The following is a 17,479-nucleotide window of genomic DNA, read 5'->3' on the forward strand; positions in this document are numbered from 1 at the left end:
GGCCCACATGGGGTCTCATTTTTAAGATGGCTCATTATGTTTGTTAGGTAGTTGGAGCAGGGAAAAGAAGACCAGAATGGCGGTGGCTAAAAGACAAGAAAGGGAAAAGCCCATGAAAATACAAGGAAGGTCCAAGGACCGGAGTGAGGGCCTCAGGTAAAACAAACAGCCTTCCTGGCTAGCCCAATTTACACAGGGTAGGTTCAAGGGGAGGAGAAAAAAATAAAATGAAAAGAGGAGCCAAAATTGAGTCGGGTGCTTCTCTTCTCATCTTTTGCGTCAGCCTGCCCTCACAACTCGCGGATGTATTTTCCTTTGCTTGCCAAATAAAACTGAGCTGTAACATGTAGCTGTAACACTGGTCCATCCCTTGCTTCAATTTTTTGCTGTGGTGAGACAGAACCAAGGAAATCACACACTCCCCTGACATATTGACCTCGCAAACAAAGAATAAAATCACAGTGATCCTTGAGATTGACCAAATTGCCCAAATGACATTTTGTTTTCTCACTGGTGCCTACCTTCAAAGTTGCGAGACCACCAGATTCCAGACCTCCGGCAACATGACCACAGGACTCAACTACAGGCTAAAAATTAACCATCTCTTCAGAGAATTTTTCAGTGGTGGGGTATAAGAAAGACCCCGTCAGAAAGGAAGGACACAAGCTCTCCTTAAAGGCCGGTCACCCTCTCTTTTCCCTCTAATGAATTTCCCTTTCTTGCCTGACTGCCCAGCTCGCTCTCTTTTTCTCTGCACTCATCTTGCATTGTGGTGCCAAAACCCGGGAGGAAGACCCACCCCAACTGAGTGAGCTCCTCTCATGAGCCCACCTCCAATGGTCCCCTCCCTTGGACCCTGTCCAGAAACTGAAATGAGCTCTGGAACGGGACTCTCCACTTGATTATTGGACTGACATTTCATCTGTTGATTACAAGGGTAAGTGAAATCCCATTCTCTTGGATCCTCTCTCTCTTGCCTCGTTTCCATGTCCTAGCGCTAGGCAGGAGGATCCCATGGCCCTCGGGCCCTCGGTCTTGTGCCCCATCTGACTGTAAAATAGGGGACGCCTTCTCTCAGACCTTTCTCCTTGCTTTCTCTTACCCTTGTGTAACCTCCCTATTCAGCTGCAATAGGACACTCTCAATCCCAGCCCTCAAAATCTCCTCCTTTAGGATGCCTTTTCCAAAACTTGGACTTCCAAGGAAAGTTAAGACCAAAAAGACTTATGTACTATTCTAGTACTGTCTGACCGCAATGCATACTTTATAATAGGTTCCAACGGCCAGAAAACAGAACTCTTGGTTATAATACTCTACAGGACCTTGATAACTTCTGCCATCACCACGGCAAGTGGTTAGAAATCCCTCATGTTCAGGATTTCTTTGCTCTTTGCTCTCGACCCTCTCTCTGTGAATCCTGCTCTACTTCTCAAATACTCTTAGCCCGCTCTGGGCCACATCCTCCTCATACAAAGTCTCCTGATCTCTATTCAGAATTTTCTTCTTCTTCCTTGGACCTTTCTGACCACAGCCCACACCCTATGGCTCCCAGTCCCTTTGCAGCTGCTCCAGATCCAATTCCACAACCTTCACTTTATGCCCCATCTTCCCTCCCTCCAAACCCCCCTCCCTGCCTGTGCTGGAGGCAAGATCTGAGACCTCAGCCCCACCCTGTACCCTGAGGGTCCCAAGGCTTTACCCGACCTCCATAAGACCCCTCCCTATACCCCATCCTGAAAAACTTAAAAACAAGAAACTTCACAGCAGGGCCCCTCTCCTTTCCCTGCTCCACGCCTCCCTTTATGGGAAGTAGCTGGAGCAGAAGGCATTGCTCAGGTTCATGCCTCATTCTCCCTCATTGATTTATCTCAGATTGAAAGGTGTCTTGGCTCCTTCTCCTCAGACCCTGACAATTAGTTAAAAGAATTCGAGTATCTTACCCAGTCTTAAGACTTAACCTGGCATGATATTTACATCATACTTTCCTCCAGTCTTCTCCAAGAAGAGAAGAAACAAATGTGGCAACCCTCTCAGGCGCATGCTGATGAGATACACAGGACTGACAATATTAAGCCTATAGGGCCAACGGCTGTCCCCAAGATGATCCCAACTGGGGTTATCAGGCAGGGAGACCTGGACTAGCAGCCCATAATCATACAGTTGCTTGCCTCATCATGGGCCTTCAAAAGGCAGGGCATAAAGCTGTCAACTTTGATAAGCTCTGGGAAATAACTCAAAGACTAGATGAAAACCCAGCATAATTTCTAGCCAGGTTAATGGAAGCCCTACAAAAATATACAAAATTAGACCCCACTTCAGCAGAGGGCATCATTGTCCTTAACACCCATTTTATCTCTCAGTCATCCCTAGATATCCAGAAGAAACTTAAAAAGGCAGAAGAAGGTCCTCAAACCCCCAATGAGACCTTTTAAATTTGGCCTTTAAGATTTTCAATAACCCAGAAGAATAGGCAAAGCTAGAGAAGACCCAACAAGATCAGGCCAAATATCACCTTTTAGCCACTGCCCTACATGGCTCCAAGCCTCCATCAACCAACAAAGAAAGGAAACCACTTGGGCCCTGCTTCAAATGTGGCAAAGGAGGCCACTGGGGCCCCTCCAGTTCCATGTCCCAGCTGTGGCATAAAGGGACATTGGAAGGTTGCCTGTCCAAATCCCCCTCTAGGGATCTGGACATCCCCTTCTGGTCTTTAGAAGGAGTCCTCTGATCCAGCTCTGTGTAGCCTCCTCAGACTGAAGGTGCCCAGGGCCCCAGGCCCCAACCCTCATCACCTCTATGGAGCCCGGGGTAACTCTTACAGTGGCAGGTAAGCCAATCTCCTTTCTAATCAACACAGGGAGCACATTCTCTGCTATGCCTGCCTACTCTGGAAAATCAAGGTCTCTCAGGTCTCTCTGCTTTGGTAGGTGACAGTTTAATATATACACCATAAATAACTGAGCCTATACCTTGCACAATTCAGGATATCTCATTTCCCCATTCTTTTCTCCTACTCCCCAAATGTCCCACTCCTATCCTTGGGAGAGAACTTCTCTCAAAATTCAAAGCCTCTATAACTATCTGAAGCCCACCCTCTGATCTAGCCTGGCTACTGCTCCTCAACCCCACCTCCTCTTCCCCTGCCCCATTTTCCTCCTCATCCATAAACCCCATAGTTTGGGATACAGACAACCCATCTGTTGCCTCTCACTATTCTTCAATTCATATCCATCTCAAAGACCCCCTCTAAATTCCCCAATCAACCATGATACCCCATCTCCCAAAAACATCAGCAAGTGTTAAAACCTATCATCACTAAACTCCTGCATCAGGGCCTCTTATCCCTATAGCACCCCTATCCTACGTGTAAAAAAGCCAAATGGCTCCTATCCCCTGGTCCAGGACCTGAGACTTATTAGTGGGGCTGTTATCCCCATACACCCAGTAGTTCCAAATTCCTGTGCTCTTCTCTGTCTCAGTCCCTTTTCCACTACCCACTTCACTGTTCTAGATATCAAGGATGCCTTCTTTACTATCCCTTTACACCCAGACTCTCAAGACCTGGACTGATCCAGACAATCATTGCTCCCAACAGCTGACATGGAGAGTCCACCCACAAGTCTTTTGTGATAGCCCTCATTTCTTTGGCCAAGTTCTAGCATCAGACCTAATCTCTCTTGACCTCACTCTGAGTACTGTCCTCCAATATGTAGATGATCTCCTCCTCTGTAGTCCTTTGCTTACACACTGTCAACAACACACTATACAGCTCTTCAATTTTCTAGCTGATCAAGGCTATCGAGTCTCTCCCACCAAGTTTCATCTCTCCGTTCCTAGAGTCACCTATCTCAGAGTCCTTTTAACATCAATAAAGATACATTACTACTGAGAGAAAGTCCCTTATATTTACCCTACCATTCCCTACATCAAAAACAGAGATCCTGTCCTTCTAGGGGTTAGCTGGATATCTACACCTCTGGATTCCTAATTCACCCTCTTAGTACAACCCCTATATCATGCTACCCCAGGAGGTCTTTCAGAACCCCTAGAGCTAAAATCAAATATCTATTCAGGCTTTAACACCCTTAAGCAAGCCATTCTCTCAGCCCTAGCTCTAACACTTCCTGACCTGTCTTGCCCCTTTACACTCTGCATTACTGAGAGACACAAAACTGCCCTAGGAGTTTTGGGACAAAATCAGGACACCTCCTTCACCCCTGTCACTTATCTATTTATCAAACCAATTAGATCCCACACTCTGAGGATGGCCAGCCTGCCACCATGCTCTGCAGCAACTGCCCTTCTTGATCAGGAAAGTAAAATGCTGACTTTTGGAGCACCCACTGTCATTCACCACATGACTTTAAGGACTTATTTTCTCACAAATCCATGACCCTTCTATCTCCTTCATGCATCCAACTAATTCATGTCACCCTGCTCGAATCCCCTGAGTTCTCCTTTGAACAGTGTCCTACTCTCAACCCCACCACCTTTATCCATAATTCTTCTGAACCCCCCATCCATACTTGCAAAGAGTCATTAGAAGACCTGATGCCCCATTTCTCCCATATTTCCTCAACCCCTTAAATAACCCTGACTTTACTAAGTATATTGATTGCAGCTCCTCTATGACATCAAAAGGAAAAAAAAAAAACTGGATATGCAATTGCTTCTGACACCAAAATTATTGAATCCCAACCTCTACCCTTGGTAAACTCTTTCCAAAAGGCAGAACTTATTGCACTAACTAGAGCCCTTACCATTGTAGCTAACAAACGAGCAAACGTACACACTTATTCTAAATACATTTTCCACATCATACACTCACATGCTGTCATCTGGAAGAAATGAGGTCTCCTGTCTACTAAAGGCTCTCCCGTAACTAATGTCCTGCTTATACTCCAACTTTGAAAAGTAGCTAACATGTCAACTGAAGTAGGCGTCATACATTGCCAAGATTACTAGGTGGCCTCAGATCCCATTTCATGGAGCAACATGCTGCAGACAGAGAAGCAAAACAAGCTTCACTCCAATCATCTGCTCAACAACTTATAGTAATTCCCACCATAAAGCCCCTTTACCTCCCCAAAGAAAAAACACAATTATTAAAAGAAGGAGCACAACCACAAGGAGACTGGTTACAAAAACAGGGCCACTATGTCCTTCCTCAATCCTAGACACAGATTCTTACAGACATTCATCAAGCCCTGAACCTAGGCACTAAACCTCTTTATCATCTCTTAAGACCTATTCTCACCTATCCTAACCTTCTTTCACTCCTACAACAAATCACTCACTCTTGTATTATCTTGCTCCTCAGTCTCATCACAGGGAGCCCTAAAGCCTATTCCCTCATTCCCAACACATCAGGCTCCAGGACATATCCCAGGAGAGGACTGGCAAGTTGACTTCACTCACGTGCCTCCAACACGAAAAATAACAAGCATGCTCACTCTAGTAGTGGTAAGTAAAGCAAAAATGGATGTATCGGTTACTAGTTGGACTGGGATTTCCCCTACTTACTTTATTTACAATAGAACTTAACTCTATGTCTCCCGCTGAGTGGGCTATCATTCAAAAACTTTCCCTTTGTTTTACTTACTTATCCATAGTTCTTGTTATTTGTGGGATAGCTCTGCTCTTACTGTGATCAGCCTAGATGAAGTCATTATCCACTTTCCTTCAACATAGTAACACAAACCCTTACCTTTCCTGGAAACTCCACTGTTACTGATCTCCCTTTATTCCTTGACTTTATAACCAATTTTTGGCTCCAGGGAGATTTCATAGAGTCCACACCAACCCAAATTAATTTCTATCCCTGGATTCTTGTTTTTATAATTTCTCCTCTTAGACATGAGACATCACAACATGATTTTACTCTTACTCCCTCTTTTTTTTTTTTTTTTTTTGCAGTTCAAACTTCACATTAATACCCTGCCTATAACTCACCCTGCCACAAAATGTGCCTATCTATTCAGAACTCTAAATTTGACCCATCACTTACTCAAGACTTCAAACCCAAACCTGGCCAGTGATTGTTGGATTTGCTTATCCATCTCCTCACCTGGAAGATTAGCACTCTCCATTTCCACAGATAAATGGACTTATATAAACACTTCTCTTTATCACACATATAGAGGAGAACTTCTCTTTTTTACCATACATATGTTATTTATATTCAATTGATCAAGTTCACAATCCCAACAAGATACTGACCTCCCTCCTTATAGATCTCACTTCTACTCACAAAGGACCAGCTATAGGAGGACCCACCACCTCTGACGATCATCTACAATAACAGACTCCTTTCTGTTTTTCCAGACAAAACTGCATAACTAGGAACTATACTGCCACACCTCTGTAATCTTACTTCACATCTCTCCTTCCCTTCAGGCCAATCCATCTACCACATCTCAGGAACTGCAGAACATCCTTTTACTTTCTCAGAGAGACTCCTTTCTGCATGTGGTATAAATGTTCCTCTTGTAGGGGCTACACTGGTGAGTTCACTGTCACTTTCAGAGACTACTAACAAGTTCCCAGAAAGACTTATTTGCTCTCGATTTCAGCTGTTGTTGTCTTACTCCTGGGATATTTTTCTTATGTGGAACCGCCACCTATTTATGTCTTTCCACTAACTGGACAGGAATATGCACCCTGGTATATCTAGCCCCAGATATTTCTACTCCTCCTAACAATCAGACTCTCCCTATCCCACTAACTCATAACAGACCCAGACAGGCAATTCAATTCATTTCTCTATTAGTTTAGGAATAGCGGCTGGGATTGGGACAGGAGCCACAGGACTCAACAACCTCTTTAAATGAATATCAAAGCCTTTCTAAAGACTTCACTGGCAGCCTAGAAGAAATAGCTAACAGCCTTATCACAGTCCAAAACTAGCTAGATTCCCTGACAGCCGTGGCCTTCCAAAACAGAAGAGGATTAGACCTCCTCACAGCAGAAAAATGAGGCCTATGTCTGTTTTTGGAGGAAGATTGCTACTTCTATACCAATAAATCAGGCGTTGCAAAGGAAGCAGCAAGAAATCTGACAAACAGTGACTCAAGAATACATCAACACCTTAGTAATTCATAGGAAAACTGGTTAGGCAATTGGAATTGGATGCCCTGGGTCCTACCTTGTCTAGGCCCCCTTCTTCTACTTACCCTTATTCTAGCTCTCAGCCCATGTTTAATGCATCTTCTTTCAAAATTTCTTCAGAACTGCTTACAAGCCTTCACCAACCAAACTATCCACAAACTACTTCTAATTCACTCAGATTATCAAAAACTTCTACCCCACACAAATTCCCTTGACCCAGATTCCAGCTTTTTCTTATCTCATCCCCACGATGCCCCTGTCCTGCAGGAAGCAGGTACTGAAGATTGACCTTTGGCCCTTATCCTAAATCAAAAAGGCTGGAATGGCAGGGCTCACTTGGGGTCTCATTGTTAAGATGGCTCATTATGTTGACCTTGGAAACAAAGAATAAAATCACAGTGATCTTTGAGACTGACCAAATTGCCCAAATGACATTCTGTTTTCTCACTGGTGCCTACCTCCAAAGCTGTGAGACAGCCAGATTCCAGACCTCCAGCTATGTGACCACAGGACTCAGCTAGAGGCTAAAAATTAACCAGCCCTTCAGAAAATTTGTCATTGGCAGGGTATAAGGAAGACCCCCATCAGAACGGGAGATTGTGGATTCTCCTTAAGGGTGAGTCACCCTCTCTTTTCCCTCTAATAAATTTCCTTTTTCTTGTCTGACTGCCCAGCTCCGTCTCTTTTCCTCTGCACTTGCCTTACACAAATAACTAAACAAAATCGTAAGTGCTTACTGGTGGATGATATTTAATATAAAAAAATGGAGTATTCTTTCATCATTTCTGGTTCTGTACCATAGGTTCTATTTAGCTAAACTAAAACTAAATTCTATAAACTAGTTTCACTGATTTAATTAGGTTTTCAATTATAAGATGTTTTTCAATTATTATTAGGGAAATATGAAAAATTAAAACTAGTCAAATCTTTTTACTGAGTTAAGTCATTTCATAGTAACTATAAAATTATGTAACCTCATCACAGTACCTTTTAAAAAGATAATATAACTTTTTAGTTTTATTTATTTATTTTTACTTTACAATAGTGTATTGGTTTTGCCATACATCAACATGCATCCACCATGGGTGTACACATGTTCCCCATCCTGAACCCCCTTCCCACCTCCCTCTCCATACCATCCTTCTGGGTCATCCTAGTGCACCAGCCCCAATCTTCCTGTATCCTGCATCTAACCTGGAGTGGCAATTCGTTTCTTATATGATATTATACATGTTTTAATGCAATTCTCCCAAATCATCCCCCCTTCCCTCTCCCATAGAGTCCAAAAGACCATTCTATACGTCTGTGTCTCTTTTGCTGTCTCGCATACAGGGTTGTCATTACCATCTTTCTAAATTCCATATATATGCGTTATTATATTGTATTGGTGTTTTTCTTTCTGGCTTACTTCACTCTGTATAATAGGCTCCAGTTTCATCCACCTCATTAGAAATGATCCAAATGCATTCTTTTTAATGGCTGAGTAGTACTCCATTGTGTATATGTACCACAGTTTTCTTATCCATCAGGTCCAAGTTGGTAGTGGTAGAATCATGGACAGTAGGTGGAACTGAGAGCCTGGAGTCAGACAGATACTATATATATATATATATATATATATATATATATATATTTTTTTTTTTTTTTTAATGAATTGAAAACAAAGGAACAGATGGCACAGTGGTGGTTGTAGAGCATAACAATTTAAAACTAAAAAGTTTTTAATTTTAAATAAACAAATGGGATTTAATTAAAATTAAAAACTTTTTAGTTTTAAATGGTTATGCTCTACAACCACCACTGTGCCATCTGTTCCTTTGTTTTCAATTCATTTCAAAAAAAGGTAGTATCTGTCTGACTCCAGGCTCTCAGTTCCACCTACTGTCCATGATTCTACCACTACCAACTTGGATCTGATGATTCAAATCTTTGTTTTTCCTCATGAATCTAACTTTAATTTTCTACAACTGCTCTAAAGTATAGGCTTTCCTGAGTATTAAACAAACTTTGGGCAGCCCTGCCTCAGAATCATCTTCTGGACATATATACACAGTCAATCCTCTAAACTCTTCTAAAAGACAAATCCAATTTTACATCTGAGTAAGGAAGAACGTTGGTGTTCTATAGCAGATGTCCTTGCAGAGCTTACAGTGATATCTGGACCCAATACTTCTATAAGAGGGAGGGAAATTATTAACTAAATGTAGTTGATAGAAGTAAATCCATATCACAGAATGACCAGGGAGAGAGTTGGGGATGCTGAGGGTCTCCATTATAAAATATTTAAAAATACATTCGCTTTAAATTTGTCATACTTTATCCCAGGGCTCAGATGGTAAAGTGTCTGCCTACTATGTGGGAGACCTGGGTCTGATACCTGGGTGGGGAAGATACCCTGGAGAAGGAAATGGTAAACCACTCCAGTACTCTTGCTTTGAAAATCCCATGGACAGAAGAGCCTGGTGGACTACAGTCCACGGGATTGCAGAGTCGGACACGACTGAGCCACTTCACTTCAATTCTTGATAAACAGCAGCCTGAGGCCACATCCAGGCCTCCTCAGTTTTGGTTAAAGTTTTACCACAACCCACCACTTGTGCAGCTATTAATTGTAGTCTGTAGTTGTATTTGCGCTGCAAAGACAACTATTAGTTCCTATGGACTCTGTATCCACCTTATTCCCCGGCTGTCTTTATGAGCTGTGACCAGTGCAGTCTCTCCCTCAGGGCTCCACACAGAGAGGTGCTTGGGTTTGAAGTTTAACACTCTGTAATCACAGTTTTGAAGTTCTTAAAAATGATACCTTTGAATTAGGGTTTTGTGAAGTCTTTGGGACTATAAACAACACGGTGGGGTTTGTGTTTTAACTTATCCTGCCTCTCCTCCATGGGAGGATTCTCTGGACCACTGCTCCTGCCAAACCTGACTTCCCATCCCCTTCCTTCTTGTCCTTGTTCTCAGTGGCTGCCAGCCTGGCCGGAGAAATGACAGCATTGCCTTGGTCAGGGAGGTCCATGAGTGCAGTGGAGTCGGGCTCAGGCACAGTCTCCAGGAGTCTCAGGGAGGCTGGCAGCTCCCCAGTGAACTTGATAAGCAATGAGTCGGGGTTTTGAGCTTATGTATCAGCCAGGGAAGCTAGCAGTGTTGGGTCTGAAATCTTAGGGAGGGCGCTGACAGAGGGCCTCCTCTTAGAGAAGACTGATTTCCTCATCTCTGCTAGCAGAGGGCCAATATTCTCCTTTGCACTGAAACCTAAATTATACCGCTGGGACTGTTTATCTTCTACGAGGGTCAGAAGTTTAGCTCTGACTCTACCATATCTTCCTGGCCAGGTACAACCTCAGTTCAGTTCAGTTCAGTCACTCAGTCATGTCCGACTCTTTGCAAGCTCATGAACTGCAGCACGCCAGGCTTCCCTGTCCATCACCAACTCCTGGAGTTCACCCAGACTCACGTCCATAGAGTCAGTGATGCCATCCAGCTATCTCATCCTCTGTCGTCCCCTTCTCCTCCTGCCCCCAATCCCTCCCAGCATCAGTCTTCTCCAATGAGTCCTCTTTGTATAAGGTGGCCAAAGTACTGGAGTTTCAGCTTCAGCATCATTCCTTCCAAAGAACACCCAGGACTGATCTCCTTTAGAATGGACTGGTTGGATCTCCTTGCAGTCCAAAGGACTCTCAAGAGTCTTCTCCAACACCACAGTTCAAAAGCATCAATTCTTCGGCACTCAGCTTTCTTCACAGTCCAACTCTCACATCCATACATGGCTACTGGAAAAACCATCGCCTTGACTAGACGGACCTTTGTTGGCAAAGTAATGTCTCTGCTTTTTAATATGCTGTCTAGGTTGGTCATAATTTTCCTTCCAAGGAGTAAGCGTCTTTTAATTTCATGGCCGCAATCACCATCTCAGACAAGGGCAAATCTAGACATGTCTCCATCTCCTTGTCTTCCATGACCTCTTAAATGTGTCCCTGCTTCACTACTTTCTGTTGTCTTCAAAACGATTGTTTTTACACATCAGGAAACATTTCCAGTGGCCCTAAACAAGAGATCTGTTATTACTACTGGGCCTCTGTTAAATATAAATGTAAGAATTTAAACTTGTTCTCTTGCCATTATGACAGTTTTGAAAGCTGACATTTAAAAATTACTTAATAGTTATACTTGACATAAAAATATTAGCTTAATGAGTAAGGTTAGTTTAAGTAATTGTTAGTCGCTCAGTCACTCCTGACTCTTTGTGACCCCATGGACTGCAGCCCACCAGGCTTCTCTGTCTGTGAGATTTTCCAGGTAAGAATGCTGGAGTGGGTTGCCATTTCCTTCTTCAGGGGATCTTCCTGACCCAAGGATTGAACCCAGGTCTCCTGCACTGCAGGAAGATTCTTTATGGACTGAGCTACAAGTTTAGATAACTATTTTTAGGTGCAATTTTATTTTCAAACTTAACCTGTGCTACCAATGCACTAAGTTACATTTGAAGGCTTTCAGTCTTTCTCACCAGAGAAGGCAATGGCACCCCACTCCAGTACTCTTGTCTGGAAAATCCCTTGGACGGAGAAGCCTGGTAGGCGCCAGTCCATGGGGTCCCTAGGAGTCGGACACAACTGAGTGACTTCACTTTCACTTTTCACTTTCATGCACTGGAGAAGGAAATGGCAACCCACTCCAATGTTCTTGCCTAGATAATCCCAGGGACGGGGGAGCCTGGTGGGCTGCCATCCATAGAGTCACACAGAGTTGGACACGACTGATGTGACTTAGCAGCAGCAGCAGCAGCAGCAGCCTTTCTCACCATGCTCTCTTCCGGGATATCTTGCCAACCCAGGGATCAAACCCACCTCTTGTAGGTCACCTGCACTATCAGGCAGGTTCTTTCCTATTAGTGCCACCTGGGAACAGAAGGCTAGAATCAAGGGAATGAGTAAGTGCCATATGAATTGGAACTTAACATCTTTGCCATGAAGAGTTCAAACATTTTTAGTTTAATTTACCCTCAAAATGATGATACTAATATAATCCTTTTCCATCTTACCTAAGATAGAAAATGAAAGCAGTAAACATGATTACTAAATATTTATAATCATGAAATGTAGGATAGTCAGGAGTTCTGGGTCCAGACTATTAATCAGAGGCAAAGGCCACTCAGCTGTAGGTGCCTATTTAAGAAAATAAAGCCAAATATTTGAGGGAGTTGCATTAATGAAAATATTTTAATTACATTTTTTATGGTTTTAAAGAAAACATTGATTTGAATCAGTACATTTGGAGATGGTAGTATTAAAAATTAAAATCTCATTAAAATTTGTCTAATGCAAACAATAGCAGATAAACTCATTGCTTTTAAGCTTCTATATGTCTACAGCTCTACTGAAGTCATCCTAACAGAAATTACTAGAAAAATATAAAGTCACATATATAGTCATATCTTTCCAAAATCGTGATCTGATACATATCTTTTCACTACAGAAATTAATGTGAAACAGTATATAGTAGCATGAAAGGGAGTGAGTATTCAAACACAGTTTAGAAATGCCACTGTAGGCAATAAAAGACCAGGAAAATATATTTCTCTGGGGTATAATCTATACATGATAATGTTTTGCTCTATGAAGAGAAACTTTAAAACTATATAGAATCATTAAAGCAAAGTGATTAATGTAAAGCCATCTAAAACAAAAATACAGACTAGGCAATCATTGGTACTTCTGTTTAAACTGAGGTAAGAGAAGTCAGTGATTTATATCTTAGAATGATACTGAACAACTGATGGAAATCATACGAATGGCAAAAATATCTTACCTACTGCAATTTTTGCTTTGTCAATTTGATAAAAATAAGTAACATAGTTTCTTCTTTTTTTTAATTTTATTTTATTTTTAAACTTTACAAAATTGTATTAGTTTTGCCAAATATCGAAATGAATCTGCCACAGGTATACATGTGTTCCCCATCCTGAACCCTCCTTACTCCTCCCTCCTCCCTCCCCATACCATCCCTCTGGGTTGTCCCAGTGCACCAGCCCCAAGCATCCAGTATCGTGCATCAAACCTGGACTGGCAACTCGTTTCATACATGATATTATACATGTTTCAATGCCATTCTCCCAAATCTTCCCACCCTCTCCCTCTCCAACAGAGTCCATAAGACTGTTCTATGCATCAGTGTCTCTTTTGCTGTCTCGTACACAGGGTTATTGTTACCATCTTTCTAAATTCCATATATATGCGTTAGTATACTGTATTGGTGTTTTTCTTTCTGGCTTACTTCACTCTGTATAATAGGCTCCAGTTTCATCCATCTCATTAGAACTGATTCAAATGTATTCTTTTTAATGGCTGAGTAATACTCCATTGTGTATATGTACCATAGTCTAGTTTCTTTAATAATTAGATTTGCATCTTTGAAATCTTATTTTTAAAAGCAAATTTTTAAAAATTTAGCAAGAATCTCTCTAAAATATTATATAATACAATGGGCGTTTATAAGAAACTTCTGCTGAGTTATGTATAAGTGATTCCTGTCAATGAATTAGCACAGCCAGCATTCCCTCTTTCAAGAAACTGATAATCTCCAAATCTTAAACTGATGTTTCTATTTGGTTTATTCAAAGTAAACTGTTGCTAAATATCCATATAAATTATTCAGAATATGTAAAACCTTTGAAAGATATATGTTGATGGAGAGGTGTAATTCACTGGTTTTCCAGTGCTTCAGTATCTCCAGGGTGTTTAGTAAATATCTTTGTCACCTACCTAGTGTTACCTTGGCCTGTGTATCATTAGCCAAGGAGATGTTCCCATTTCTTTAGGCATCTTTCTCCAGCTCATTTGTTTGGATAAATGCCTTTCCTGTATGCTCCCTCTGCTACAACTTCCATAGCTTTGTCACATGTTGCCATATTTGCCTATTTATTCACCTGTCTTCCTTGGTAATTACTATGATTTCTTTGTTCTTTGTACCCTATTCACCATTTTATCTCTGGCACATGAGACAATATCTGGCCTATTGCTGATATCAATTATTTGCTGGATAAATGAAATAAGTCTAATTAAGACAACAATATCCCACTGGAAATATTGTCAAGTGAATGATAGTTGTCTGTTTCATGATTTATAAAATTGTATAAAAGCTTAATGTGGAAGATAATTTCTAGCTAGGAGGAAGTAGAAGACATTAAAGTCAACTGTTTGAGAGCACCATGGTCAAACTCAGAAATATTCCAGTTTTGTGTGGTGTCAGTCCTGATCTCAGTAGATATTTCACATTAAAACTCTCTATTTGGCACACTTATGCATTAAAATGTTGTTTTCCACTCTGGCTTTGTCATTAAAATATTGAATTTCCTTTGTAACATTTCAAAAAAAATTAAAAGATTAAACTCAAGTTGCATCTAGTGTAATTATATTACAAAGACTGGTATGAAGTAAATTTCAGAGCACTAGCCCAAGAGAGTCATCAGACAATAAAATTTGATGGTTATAGTTACAATCAATCAAAAGTAATAAAAGTGATTTCTTACTGAATAGTAAAATTTATGCTTTCATTTATCTTTATGGTGCACCTAAAAATGACCATGAAATAAACTAATCCATTCTACTTTATGGAATAAACTAAATTTATTTCACACACCATCACTAGTGATCCCACTTTAATAGATTTATAAATTGCCAAATAACATTCTTGACTGTGTATTCAGAAATAAATTTACAACCTAAGGTTTTATTTCTTCTTTTGTCTTGTCATGCTTAGCAATAGTTTAGATATTTTATCTGGCTCTATATTTTGTAAAACCTTTTGTAATAGATAATTTATATTAATTAGCTGTATAGTTCCCAATATCATAAAAATTTGACTTAAATTAATAAGTTTTATACATTTAATTTTTACCTTAGTTGAAACTTACATTGAAAATTTTGTTAAAAGGAACTGAATTGTAACATAAAGGAATGAAATTTTGAATTTGTGCTGTGATTAATCCACAGAAGCTGGTTCAAATAATTTCCATTTGGGTAACATTAATGTTTTAGTGTTATCATTCCCACTTTTATTAAATTAATAACTGCTTCATCGTTTTCCAATTTTTGTGAATCAAGTTAATTCTCTAGCTCGGATCTATGTGGTTCAGCAATGAAGAAAGGCAAGGCTACTAGACATCTTTCAAACTGAGATGTGCTCTGAGTGTGAAGAACACACAAAATTATGAAGACAGTAAAAATAAAGAGCAATGAGACATATCTCATTAATAATGAAATAAAACATTTTTAATATGTTGGATTACATCAAATACTTTATTAGAAGTAATTTATCTAGTTTTACTTTTCTTAATGTGGCTACTAGAACTTTAAAATTACATACATGACTTGCATTTTTTGATTAATATAAAAGGAATATGATTATATTACTACTGGAAAATGCTGTTCATGATGTTCTAGCTTTGACACAATGGTACTTCTGCAATTTTTCTTTTTTTTTTTTAATCTTTATTTTCTCTATTTTTTCTGTATTTTTCATTAGAAAAAAAAGATTTTAATTTAAAAAATTTGAAGCCATTTTTGCTACATTGGTCTGAAGCTACAATACTTGGACAATTAAAGTCTGCATTATACTTCTATTAATATAAGAAATGGGGTTCTGGATTTTGTATATACACATGTGTTCATGTGTCCATGTGTGTGCATGTGAGATAATTTTGATGGTTTTTCATGTGTCAATTCTTTTATAGTGATATAATGAGATATTTCATTGTAATCAAGTGAGGTCCATTATTATTTCTATTTTGCAGACATAGAAAGAATCCTGAGTAATGTTGAATAACTTGTCCAAAGTGTATTTTTCTAAGGAAAAATTTGAGAAAATGCTTACATTGCAACATATGGTGTAAAACTATTTTCTAAAAATATTCTTATAATATTAGTTTATTGGGCATTATGCACTTCAATATTGTCAACATTTCTTTTTACCATCTTTAGCTTTATCAAATATTTCTTATTTTGATACAAATCACTGAGGCTACCACTGTACTGATTCATATTATATTATGTTTATGTATATGTATATGGATGTATATGTTAATGTTAATGCATGTAAGATTTTAAAGTGTTTTTAAATTTTTTTCAATATCCCATAAGAAATTTTTAAAAGTCTTTATTGAAATATAGTTGAGTTAAAATGTTGTTAGTTTAAGGTGTTTAGCAAAGTGTTAGTGTTCCTCAATCAGTCTTGTCTGGCTCTTTGGCAACCCATGGACTGTAGCCCACAAGGCTTCACTGTCCATGGGATTTCCCAGGAAAGAATATTAGAGTGGGTTACCATATCCTCCTCCAAGGGATCTTCCTGACCCAGAAACTGAACCCAAGTTTCCTGCATTGCAGGGGGGTTCTTTACCATCTGAGCCATCAGGGCAGCCCATATAGCAAAAATATATGAATATATTTGTTATATTATCCATATGTGATATATATATATATATGATATATATGTGATGCATATATATGATATACATACATATCATATATATTTATTCATATTTTCCAGGTTTGTTTTCCATGTAGGTTATTATAGAAAATACAAAATTTAATAAAGTTTCCTGTGCTAATACTGGGCTGGATGAAGCACAAGCTGGAATCAAGATTGCCGGGAGAAATATCAATAACCTCAGATATGCAGATGACACCACCTTTATGGCAGAAAGCAAAGAACAAAAGATCCTCTTGATGAAACTGAAAGAGAAGAATGAAAAAGTTGCTTAAAACTCAACATTCAGAAAACCAAGGTCATGGCATCCCGACCCATCACTTCATGGCAAATAGTTGGGAATGGAAACAGTGAGAGATTTTAATTTTTTGGTCTCCAAAGTCACTGCAGATGATGACTGCAGCCATGAAATTAAAAGATGTTTGCTCCCTGGAAGAAAAGTTATGAACAACCTAGACAGCATGTTAAAAAGCAGAGACATTACTTAGCCAACAAAGGTCTGTCTAGTTAAAGTTATGGTTTTTCCAGTAGTCACATATGGATCTGAGAGTTGGACTATAAAGAAAGCTGAGAGCCGAAGAATTGATGCTTTTGAACTTTGGTGTGGGAGAAGACTCTTGAGAGTCCCTTGGACTACAAGGAGATCCAACCAGTCCATCTTAAAGGAGAGAAATCCTGAGTATTCATTGGAAGGACTGATGCTGAAGCTGAAACCCCAATACTTTGGCCAATACTGATGTGAAAAAATGACTCATTTGAAAAGACCGTGATGCTGGGGAAGACTGAAAGCGGGAGGAGAAGAAGACAGAGAATGAGCTGGTTGATTTGCATCACCAATTCAAAAGACTTGAGTTTGTGTAGGCCCTGGGAGTTGGTGATGGACAGGGAGGCC

This window comes from Bos taurus, chromosome 9 (genome assembly GCF_002263795.3).
Source record: "Bos taurus isolate L1 Dominette 01449 registration number 42190680 breed Hereford chromosome 9, ARS-UCD2.0, whole genome shotgun sequence".
Classification (NCBI taxonomy): Eukaryota; Metazoa; Chordata; class Mammalia; order Artiodactyla; family Bovidae; genus Bos; species Bos taurus.